The sequence below is a fragment of the Ovis aries genome, chromosome 6 (assembly GCF_016772045.2).
Source record: "Ovis aries strain OAR_USU_Benz2616 breed Rambouillet chromosome 6, ARS-UI_Ramb_v3.0, whole genome shotgun sequence".
In the NCBI taxonomy this organism is placed as follows: Eukaryota; Metazoa; Chordata; class Mammalia; order Artiodactyla; family Bovidae; genus Ovis; species Ovis aries.
The window spans coordinates 68,364,814-68,376,738 of NC_056059.1; the positions used below are offsets into that span (position 1 = coordinate 68,364,814).

Consider the following 11,925-nt stretch of genomic DNA (forward strand, 5'->3'; position numbering starts at 1 on the left):
CCAGGGGATAGAAAACAGAAGCTTCCAGAAGACTAAAATGTAGGTTCAGATAGAACAGTCACTTTTGCCATATCCTATTCAGCAAAGTAGTTGCTAAATTCAAGGACAGGGGACCAGGACCCCACTTTCAATAGGAAATGTATGGAAAAGTTATGTGAGCGTCTTTAATCTGCCACAGCTAGATTTCAGGAGCTTTTCTTTGCATTTTCTAGATGAGAAAACTAATCCTCAAGCTAATTGAGTTGATTTGACCAGAATGGCATGTCTAGGAGATGGGGAAAGTACAACACTGCTCACAACTGCTGATTCCAAGGCCAGTATACCTGTACTGCTGGAGACCTTGCTGGGCTCAAATACATATTTTCTGATGAACGTAATATGCAACCCATCTTCCTCTTTTTGGCTTCTGAGCTTTTCAAGTATATTGGGGGAATTCAGGACTTTTAGGACCTAGGCATGTTACCTTAAGTGCCTGCATTTCTGATGGTACATGCGCTCTCTTTTCCCACATGACCTATTTTCTTCCTGAGGCAGGAATGAGATGAGGGCTGAGGGCAAAGGGGGAGTACTTTCTGGAAGAATTGGGGGTCAGGATAATGGTTGTGGTGTCAGATGCTGCTATCAGCCTAGGCTGCCAGTCCCATTATGTTGAGTTCTGAGCAAGCAAGGGGCTCCACCCATGAAAGAAGTGCCATTTAGTTGAAATGAATGGGGGTGAGAAACTAGTCAGGAAATAAACAGCTGTAGGAGTCATTTCACTGACCAATAAAAATCAGTCCTTTGGAATCTGGCTTTAAATTGAGACATTAGTTAACAAAAGTCAGAGCACACATCACAGTACTTTTCCTGTACAGTACAAATGATTTTTTTGAAAAGCACCGCCCAGTACATGACATTTGCTCTATTGCTCAGATTTGGTCATGGGAAATTCTGGGGTTTTCTCTGGTCGAAGGCACTTTGTCTTTACTAATAAGCTATGCTTTCACTTTTCTTTATTTCAAAATGTCAAAAGATGCTTCTTTGCCTTTTCCAGTGAAGCAATGGCTATACCAACCCTCTTTTTTCTTACTACAGCAGAGCCTATTGCTATATTACCCTGTATTACTTTATATTATTAATTATGTAACATATTATCTAATTTATAGTATAGTTATATTGCTATAATAGCCTATTGCTATAGCTTCTATGTCTTTTATAGCTTATTGCTGTAGTAGCCTTTAGATTTAAATTTATGCACAAAGTCTTTGCAAATACCTCATCGCTCCTCTTCCAAAGTACTGAAAATTGTTTACTGAATAGAAACCTGTCCTATTTTTTACCAAGCAGCAAAATCACTAATGAAATCTACAAAAAGCACTTTGCAAATGTACATCAGATGTAAGCAGGGGAAAATTCCCTTCCAAATGTTTCTGAATGTAACCATGCTGAACAGCATATTGCATTCCAGTAGCTTGGGACTTCAAAGTAACAGCAAAATTAAAGTTCAATCAAAGCATCCTTCACTCGGAACATTTTTGCTTTGTGGATATCAAGTACCACATGTACTTGCAGTGGCTAGAATTTCCATAAAAGGAACAGCAGGAGTGCTAGATTGCATCACCTAAAAGCAATGGTGGCTGTTATCACAAAGGGAAACAAATTAAAGCAGAGGAAAGATGATAGGAGTAGTTAGCTGGAAATGAAAGGCAGAGAGCTTGAGTGCTACCGGGGAGTATTAGTGAGACCCTGAGCTGTGCCCATCTGATGTGTCCCTTTATCATCTCCTTTATCCACAGTGTCTGAGGCTTGGGAAATTTCTGTGATTTATGAAAGTGCCTCCAAGCTTACCTCTCTGCCAGGGAAAGCTACTATAGCTCAGTTTGGTGTAGTGGTTTCCAAAATGAGTTCTTTCACTCCTGGGGTGTATTTTAAAAGATATTTATGTGTCTGAGTGTGTTGGGTCTTAGCTGAAGCACGCAGGATCTTATTTGCATCATACAGAATCTCTCGCGGAGGTGCACGGACTCCAACTGTGGCATGTGGGCTGTCCTTGTGGTGCTCAGCCTTAGTTGCTCTTAGTTGCATGTGGGATCCTAGTTCTCTGACCAGGGATCAAAACCGAGTCCCTTGCATTGCAAGGCAGATTCTAAATCACTGGACCACCAGGGAAGTCCCTAGAATTACTTTTATTCCACTGTATTTTAGTGTTTTAGAATCTTGATTTGGAGGTTATGTTTATAGCAATGCTATTGAAAACGAGGTTCATCACAGGCAGCATCGCTGTCCCCTGGGTTGTTGCTGTTCAGTTGCTCAGTTGTGTCTGACTCTTTGCGACCCCATGGACACCATGGCTTCCCTGTCCTTTACTATCTTCCGGAGTTTGCTCAAACTCATGTCCATTGAGTCGGTGATGCCATCCAACCATCTCATCCTGTGTCGCCCCCTTCTCCTCCTGCCCTCAATCCTTCCCAGCATCAGGGTATTTTCCAGTCCCCTGGGAACCTGCTAGAAATTCAGATCCTTGGGTCTCATTGCAAACCTACTGCATCTCTGCCCCTCTGGAGGTGGGAGCCCATGAACCGTGCTTCAGCAAGTTCTCTAGGTGATTCTGATACCCATGAGAGTTCAAAAAGCAAACTGGTTTCTAATGTGGATATTTATTTTAAAAATACACAGAGATGGGAGAGGCACTCAGACATATTTACTGGTGGGATGCTCAAACAAAAATGTTGGAGAGCAACGCTGTGATGGAAACCTGCTGACTCAAGAGCCATATACCCTCCTCCCCACCCTTTTTTCTCCCTATTTTGCTAATTAAACTTGGGTTGGGAAGGGTATTAAAAATTTAGCCTCTTTCACTTTCTAGATGAACTTAAACAAGTTACTTAGTCACTCTAGAAAATGAAAATAAAGTGAGATGCTTTATCTCACAGGACTGTTAAGGAGAGTTAAATAAGCCTGTGTGTATCAGAAGCGTGTAATGAACCTTGAGCACAAAACAGACCCTCAGTTCCTCTTTTCCTAGATAGCTGTGGATGCCACAGCATCAGTAGTGTAAGCTCTTCTGTTTGCTAAATAGATCTATTAGCCCCCAAATACATCAGTATATGCACAAAAGCTAAAAAAAGAAAAACTCTCCTACAATCTACAGACTATAACCTTGTATATTACATTTTGTGATACCATGCCAATACAGACAGGTGGGGAGGGTAGCAAGTGAGTGTACTGAACATGTTTACCCTTTTCAAGTTCAGTTCATTCACTCAGTCGTCTCCGACTCTTTGCAACCCCCTGAATCGCAGCACGCCAGGCCTCCCTGTCCATCACCAACTCCCGGAGTTCACTCAAACTCATGTCCATCGAGTTGGTGATGCCATCCAGCCATCTCATCCTCTGTCGTCCCCTTCTCCTCCTGCCCCCAATCCCTCCCAGCACCAGAGTCTTTCCCAATGAGTCAACTCTTCGCATGAGGTGGCCAAAGTACTGGAGTTTCAGCTTTAGCATCAGTTCTTCCCATGAACACCTAGTACTGATCTCCTTTAGAATGGACTGGTTGGATCTCCTTGCAGTCCAAGGGACTCTCAAGAGTCTTCTCCAACACCACAGTTCAAAAGCATCAATTCTTTGGCACTCAGCTTTCTTCACAGTCCAACTCTCACATCCATACATGACCACTGGAAAACCATAGTCTTGACTAGACGGACCTTTGTTGGCAAAGTAATGTCTCTGCTTTTGAATATGCTATCTAGGTTGGTTATAACTTTCCTTCCAAGGAGTAAGCGTCTTTTAATTTCACGGCTGCAATCACCATCTGCAGTGATTTCAAGAGGTGTATGTAATTTTCCACTGAAACTCCAAGCTGCAAAGAAAAGCAGTGTCAGTGATGCTGTAGACCGCAGCAGTTCAACATCATGCTGTTGTGAGGAACAGCTAGTAAAATCCACTACTGATCATCCTCTGGAGCAGATATCCCCAACCTTCTTGGCACTAGGGACCAGTTTTGTGGAAGACAAGTTTTTCCACAGACCATGCTGGGGATGGTTTTGGGATGATTTAAGTGCATTTCATTTATTGCGCCCTTTATTATTGTCACAGCAGCTCTACCTCAGATCATCAAGCATTAGATCCTGGAGGTTGGGGACCCCTGCTCTAGAAGCAAGTAGCCTCTGACTCAAGTTGTGCGTGTTTCAGCCTGGCAGCTAGATGCAGGTGAGTTAATTCATGAGAGATGATAAAAAGTATTAGCCAGACTTTTTCTCAAAGAGACCCAGGAAATGCACTGAAACCTTTGTGCTCCTAAGAATCACCTGGAGAACTTGCGCAATTGGCACATTTCTGGGCCTCACTCCCCTTGACTTTTATTCTATCAGTATGCGGTGAGCCTAAGAATCTGTATTGTTAACAAGCTTCCTATGTGATTCTGTTTCAAGCGGTCCACGCACAAGAGAATTTATATGCCCTGAATCGCAGATGTTTTAGAACTGATTAGCACTTCAGAGCTCATTTGGTATAAGATTTCTTAACCTTTTTCCCTTCATGAGAGCCAAGATGATTGCCATTAAGATAAATGCATGACACTTTCTCATTAATATATTCACATCTGACAAAACCACAAAGGTTTGGAACAACTAAAACATGCCATAACTCTTAGCAGCAGTGATTCACAGCAGACCGAGGCATCGATAAGATTGTGTTTTACTCAATTCCCTACTGTGGAATTTAGCACTACCTCTCAAGAAAACATCAAAATACGAGGGAGAGAGAGTAAGTGTTAACAAAGACGTGACCCTGCATCTACTCCTGTTTTAGAAATACTAATAATTCATTCGTAATCTTGAGTACTTCATTAGTAACAGATTTCCTGGTGATACAAATCACAATTGAGACACACCACTGTGGCAGAGCCTGCTCGTTGTCTTCTGATATTTCTTCTCCTCCATCCTCTGTAAGAACCTCCCAATTTTAGCTGGGCACATGGACAGTGAGGAAAAAATGGCTATAACAGCCAACTTCTCTTGCAGTGAGGAATGACCATGAGTCTGAGTTCTTGACAACAGGATCTAAGAGGAGAGAGTGGGTGAGACTTCCAGGCACTGTCCTTAAAGGGAAGGCCTCTTCTCCTTTCTGTGGCCAGGAATGGGAGGTGAGCTCTCAAGAGCCACTTTGGACTATGATGGGGAAAGTATGTGTGGAGGGTGGCAGAGGAAAAAAGTGAGAAGGAGCTGGAGATGTTCAGTGCTAAGAAATCCAGGCACTAGCCTTGAGAGTGATCTTAGAGCATGATGTTGACGGAGAGTCCAGGTGTAGGTAAAAATGACTGTGGCTGCAGTGAGGTGTTGAGGTGGATTCAGGAAGGAATGCAGTGAGGTCCCCACTTCCTGTCTTTAATCTGCTCAGGCTGCCATAGCAAAATGTCTGGCTTAAGCAGCAGACACTTATTTCTCACCCTTCTGGAGGCTGGGATATCCAAGATCAAGATGCTAGTAGATTTGGTTCCTGGTGAGGGCCCTCTGCTGGGCTTGCAGATGGCTGACTTCTCACTGTATCCTCATATGGCTATAAGGACACTAATCCCATCATAGGTCAATCTTGGGATACACGGTTCTGAATGAGCAGGTGTTAAAATAATTTGAGTTTAGATACTTTAAGTTGTACATTACAGTCTAGCAGTTAATCTGTTTTGTGAATCACAATACAGGGTTTTTTTTTTGTTTGTGGGGTTTTGTTTTTTGGCAAATTGTGGTTTCCATTTCTCACTACAGTATCTCACATAGTGCCCTAATGGGTACTCAATATGTTCGGTTGAATGAATTAGTAAATTAATTATTAAAAGTAAATCAAGACTAAACTAATAGTCCAAGTACACACATCCCTAGTCACTCAGTTGTGTCCAGCTCTTTTTGACTCTGTGGACTGTAGCCCCCTCCCGCCTCAGGTCCCTCTGTCCATGGGGATTATCCCAGCAAGAATACTAGAGTGGGCTGCCATTTCCTCCTCTAGGGAATATTTGCAACCCAGGGATCAAACCCACATCTCCTGTGGTTCCTGCATTGGCAGCCGACTTCTTTACCCACTGAGCCACCTGAGAAGCTCAATGGTCCCCGTATCTACACACAAAAGCATATGGCAGTGGTACTTAAAATAAAAATGCACATTCCTGAGGTCACCCCCTAGGTAGTGTGATTAAGTAGGTCTGGATTTGGGGCCAGGTGATTCTGATGCTGGTGGTCCACAGTTTTCACTTCTGAGAAACACTAGCATAGTGGCATGGTGATAAAGTGGGCTTAAGATGTTAACAAGGGGAAGGGAAACACAACCTTATAGGTATCTTTAAGACTTGGTTAAACAGGATTGATAATTGAACTAAGGGCTTCCCGGATGGCTCAGTGGTAAAAAAAAATCTGCCTGCCAAGCAGGAGGCCTGGGTTCGATCCCTGGGTCATATTCAGTATGATTGAGCATGCACACATACACACAATTGAACTAAAGAAATCAAGAGTTATGTTCCCTTCAAAATAAGTTGACTGATAGAAAAGGAAGCACAATGACTTGTATGCCTACAAATACAACACACCTACTAAAAAATCCATGCATCTTTATGTACACAGTGATGAGCACTCAGCTGAGAATTAAAGGAAAGAGAAATAGAAGTGATATTGTCATGGCAGAGCACTTCAGATTACAGTGTCCTCATAGCTTTAGCTGTGTCACTAGGTTCTTATTAGTAATAATAAAACGCCTAAATCTGAATGCTTCATTATGTTTTCTATTGAGGTGAAATTATCATAAGATCAAATTAAACATTTTAGAGGGAACAATTCAGTGGCATATAGTTCATTCGCAATGTTGTACAACTATCACCTCTATCTAGTTCTAAAACAGTTTTATTACTCAACAGTAAAATCCTGTATCCATTAAGCAGTTACTCCCCAACCCTTGTTTGTTTTAGGTATATACCTAGGAGTAGAATTGCTGGGTCACATGACAATTCTTGGGGCTTCCCTGGTAAAGTATCTGCCTGCAATGCAGGAGACCGGGGTTTGAACACTGGGTTGGGAAGATACCTTGGAGAAGGGAATAGCTACCTACTCCAGTATTCTTGCCTGGAGAATCCCCATGGACAGAGGAGCCTGGTGGGCTACAGTCCATGGAGTCACAAGGAGTTGGACACAACTGAACAACTAACTTTATTATTTTTTTATGATAATTCTATGTTTAGATTTTTGAGGAACTTCCAAACTATTTCCTGCAATGGCTGAACCATTTTATATCCCCACCAGAAAAAGATGAGAGCTCCAGTTTCTCCACATCCTCTTCCACACTTATTACTTTTTTTTTTTTTTTAATTATAGCTATCCTAGTGGATACAAACTGTGGATACTCATTGTGGCTTTGATTTGCATTTCCCTAATTTCTAAAGGAGATCAGTCCTGGGTGTTCATTGGAAGGGCTGATGCTGAAACTCCAATACTTCGGCCACCTCATGCGAAGAGTTGACGCATTGGAGAAGACTCTGATGCTGGGAGGGATTAGGGGCAGGAGGAGAAGGGGACGACAGAGGATGAGATGGCTGAATGGCATCACCGATTTGACAGACATGAGTCTGAGTGAACTCCGGGAGTTGGTGATGGACAGGGAGGCCTGGCGTGCTGTGATTCATGGGGTCACAGAGTCGGACACAACTGAGCGACTGAACTGAACTGAATGACTAATGATGTGAAGCATCTTTTCATTTGCTTGTTGGTCATTTGTGTATCTTATTTGGAAAAAAATGTCTATTTAAATTCTTTGTCCATTTTAAAATTTGGGTGACTGTTTTTGAATTTTAAGCATTTAAAAATATATATTCTGTATACCAACTTTTGTTAGATATGTGAATCAAAAATATCTCTCCAATCTGTAGGCCATATATATATATTTAATTAATTTGATTAAGTTTATACTAACATAAATTTCACTCCCTTGTGTTCTGATGTGCTTTCTCGAGTGGAAAACATGGCCACCTGCATATATACAAATCTATGGTATAATATTGCCTTACTCCAAGTTTGTGGGAACAAGTTGCTGGTGGGAACATATTTTTCAGGTGTATCATGGCAAAAAAAAAAAAAAGACTGAAAATTGCTTTTCCAGACCAAAGGTCCAGATTCAAAAATAGGATGATATATACTGATTCCTGTGTACCCAAAACTGGTTCCAAGGTATGAAACAGCAGCAGGACAGAGACCAACTAACATGACATGTAGGAAGTCTCCTCAGCCATGCTAAGCTCACTGTTCCTCAACCCTTGAGTCTTGAGACAGTGAAGAAAAGTAATCTAATTCTCTGATTCTTATTCCCAATGTTGGCTTGTTCAGCAGTCTCCGTAGAACAATGCGCATTCAAGCATTAGAGTCTGGCTTATTAAAAGGAGACATGAGTCTCAAAAAGCCTCAAATACCAGGTTAAAAAGAAACCAAAACAACAAAACTAATAGCAGCAGTGGTGGCATGAGCTATACCATGAAGCTGAAATGGCTCAGGCCCTGGAGTTGGAAGGGAAGGAAGAATTACTGCCCTTAGTTTGAGAATAAAATGAAGACCAACGGGAAAGCAGACTTCCTGGCTCATAAAACCACAGAGGAATTCAAGTTTCCTGACACTTCTAGACAGGGCTATAGCAGATATTAAGGAAAGTGAAAGGAAAGTACAGTTGCTCAGTTGTATCCGACTCTTTGCGACCCCATGGACTGCAGCCTCCCAGGCTCCTCCGTCCATGGGATTTTCCAGGCAAGAGTACCGGAGTGGGTTGCCATTTTCTTCTCCAGGGCTAGCAGATATTAAGCACAGAGTAAAAGCCATCTTTAACATTCAACTATAGACTTTCAGGGGCCTGCCAATGCAGGAGATATAAGACATGTGGGTTCGATCCCTGGGCTGGGAAGATCCTCTGGAGGAGGGCATGGGGACCCACTCCAGTATTCTTGTCTGGGAAATCCCATGGACAGAGGAGCCTGGTGGGCTTCAGTCCACAGGGCTGCAAAGATTCGGACATGACTGAAGCAACTTAGCATGCACACATGCGTAGACTCTCATCTCTGGAATGTGCTTCATCTTAAAGGTGGCCCACTGACATGAAGCATGCAGAGACAGAATAAAAATTGCTGATTCTTCCTTATGAAATGAATCCCACTGGCTCCCCACAGCCAAACTCTAATAAACAAATCAGAGCTCTCTATCGATATAAGTATAAACTGGCGGCTGTATGCTCAGAGGCAGTAGAAACCATGGATGAACTTGGTGGGTGATGACAAAGGTAGAGAAAAGCCACTGTGTCCTCTAATTCTTCACCACATCTTCCAGTCCTAGTGGAAACAAAGATCACCAGCAGATTAAACAATCCTTGATGGATGAAATATTTATTGAGTTTCTAAATACATGCTAGAGACAATGCTAGAATATCAAAGACAGAGCTCTTGTTCTGGAGGTGAGGCGGCCACACAGAGTAGAGGTTACCCAGATGGGAGGATGGGGCACGGCAGAGTGAGGAGGCCTGCTGGACTTGGGAGGAAGGCGAGATGGTCCAGCTTGGCTGAGTCGGAACTCTCCTGATTGCAAGCGACAGAAACCTAACTTGAATTGCAAAGAGGGAATGTATGGTCAGGACAGTAATCCCTTGGAAGGGCAGGGGATCTCTCAAGATTCAGAAACAACTGGAGTCAGGGACTAGATAGCCGTCAAGACAAGGTCAGTGCACAGGCTTGTGTCTGAAAAAATCCTTCCCCCCAACTTAGTTTATCTACTGCTCACTGGAGACCCAGGTTCAATCCCTGGGTTGGGAAGATCCCCTAGAGAAGTGAATGGCAACCCACTCTAGTCTTCTTGCCTGGAGAATTCCATGGACATGGCTGGCGGGCTACAGCCCATGGGGTCCCAAAGAGTTGACATGACTGAATGACTTTTCATTTTCACCGTTGCCTTCATTATTCATGTGTCCAGTCACTTCCTCAGCAAAGCCGCCACTCCCCCTGCTCAGCAGCCTGACTGAATCACACCCAGAAAGCCGGCTGGAGTTTTTCAAGCCTTTGGGGGTCAATTAGAAAAAGGTGACCCTTTTGAGGGGACAATGCCAGTGTGTGAATAGGGTCTCCTGCCTCTTGGCACATACAGCTTCACACCAGGCCCCATGGCTTGGTTAGGAGAATCCAGGTGGGGTTTCAGCCTTCCTCCCTCCTTGGCAGTGCAACTTCATGCCATGTACAAGCTAGCCCATCTGCTGTGGACCCTGCAGTCCTTGGCTAGTTTGGCTGTCACCTGGAAACCCCAGTCTTTCTGTTGAGCCTCTCCTCAGAGACCGCAGCCATCCTCAGTGACGGACGACACCGCTGACCAGTCAAGGGAGAGACTGAATTGGCACTGAGAGGGAAGTTGGAAAACCAAAGAAGTAAACTGATGTGGTGCTCACATACACAAAATACAAAACCCAAACCAAAACCCTGTGTTCCACTGTGTTCTCAGAAGAAAGTTCCTTTTCTCCTTACCTACTTGTCAAAATAGCAGTTTTACTTTGCTTGCATGATTACTTAAGAAATGTCTCCCCTGCAAACTTGTAAGCTCCACAAGGATGGCAATTGGGTCTGCTTTTGCCCAACATGTGATTCCATGGGCCCAGCAGTGTCTGGCACATGGAAAGTCCTTAATAAATAATGTTTGTTTCATGAATAAATGGATAAGCAAACAAATTAGTGTGTGTTTATTTCTCTGGGACTGGCTTTTTTTTAATGAGCAGGGGGCTATGCTTGCTGGCAGCTTATAAGCCCACAGACAGAGAAGGCTGCTTCTTACTTCTGATTTTTAGAATTCCGGGGAAGGATGCTAGCTGGCCCACTTGAGATCACATGTCCACTGGGAGTGGGAGCACCCCTGACAGGCAATTCCTCTCCAAGCTGTTTGGTGAATGGTGGGGGTGAGCAGTTCCCCAAAAGAAGAGGAGGCCCTTGCTAGCGAAAGAGGGGAAGGCTGGACAGAAATAACTCTGATGGCCGCCACACCGTTGTTGACTTGCCCTGGGCCAGTCACTTGAGTCTTTGTTTCCTTACCTGTGAAATGAGGGAATGAGCTGAGCTCACCTCTGAGATCATCCAGCCCAATGTTCCATTCCCTTTGTTCTGGTTCTATTTCCTCCCGCCAAATTCTGTTCCAGTGCTACAGGTGTTAAGTGGAAAAAGACATGACTGTGGGCAGTCTCAGTCAAGGAAGGCTTAATGGAGGTGAGCTTTACACTTAGGGGGACAGGCAGAGGAAGGAGAGATGGCATCTCAGGGCAAGGGGCTGGCTGGGGCAGTATGTTAGGGATTGGTGTTGAGCCATTTGTTTGCCAGAAGTCTTTTTTTTTTTTTTTAAATGAGTAAGTACCTTTGTAAGGGATACCATGTTAATTTACCTGTATTTTCTCCTGAATTAGCTTATCCAAGAACAGCAAGCCACTCATCCACAAGGATCTGAGGGAATGAGACACTGGACAGGTAAGTTTTGATAATCAAAATAGATCCTGAGTACAAGCACCTCTTGCATGTATGAATTAGGCTGATCATCATGGGGTCGATGTATACAGCTGACCCTCGAACAGCATGGTTTGAACTACACGGGTCATTTTTATGTGGTTTTCAATAAGTATACAAAAATATACTTGTAGAACACCGTGTACAAGACTTGTATTGAAGTGAACAGCCTTTCTTTATGTAGCTAGGCATAAGGTGAGTGATAGTTAATATAAAATTAATAAAGTTAGTTGTCTTCCTGTTTTATAACTTTGCTTTCAAAGAATTACATTACTGTAAAGTCTGCTTCTCTCTGTCATAATTGGAGACACTGCATATCAGTCTATCATCACAGGTAAGTGGTTTTTTAAAAATATGTTGCAATGTTTCCAACATTGTATTATGAATATGATACTATATGCCATCAA

At 43.2% G+C, this 11,925-nt stretch overlaps 1 protein-coding gene across 4 annotated transcripts in view; it reads left to right on the forward strand.

Annotated features, from left to right (window-relative positions):
• CWH43 (cell wall biogenesis 43 C-terminal homolog) overlaps positions 1 to 11,925 on the forward strand; it is a 100,334-nt gene that overhangs the window by 78,603 nt on the left and 9,806 nt on the right. For 2 of the 4 annotated variants that reach the window (XR_009601039.1, XR_009601040.1), the window contains 2 exons: positions 4,075 to 4,188; positions 11,422 to 11,482. The gene's annotated coding sequence lies outside the window, so the exon portion shown is untranslated. Of the gene's footprint in view, positions 1 to 4,074; positions 4,189 to 7,331; positions 10,700 to 11,421; positions 11,483 to 11,925 lie in introns of those variants that run through there. The other 2 variants (XR_009601038.1, XR_009601037.1) reach the window with 2 other exon arrangements.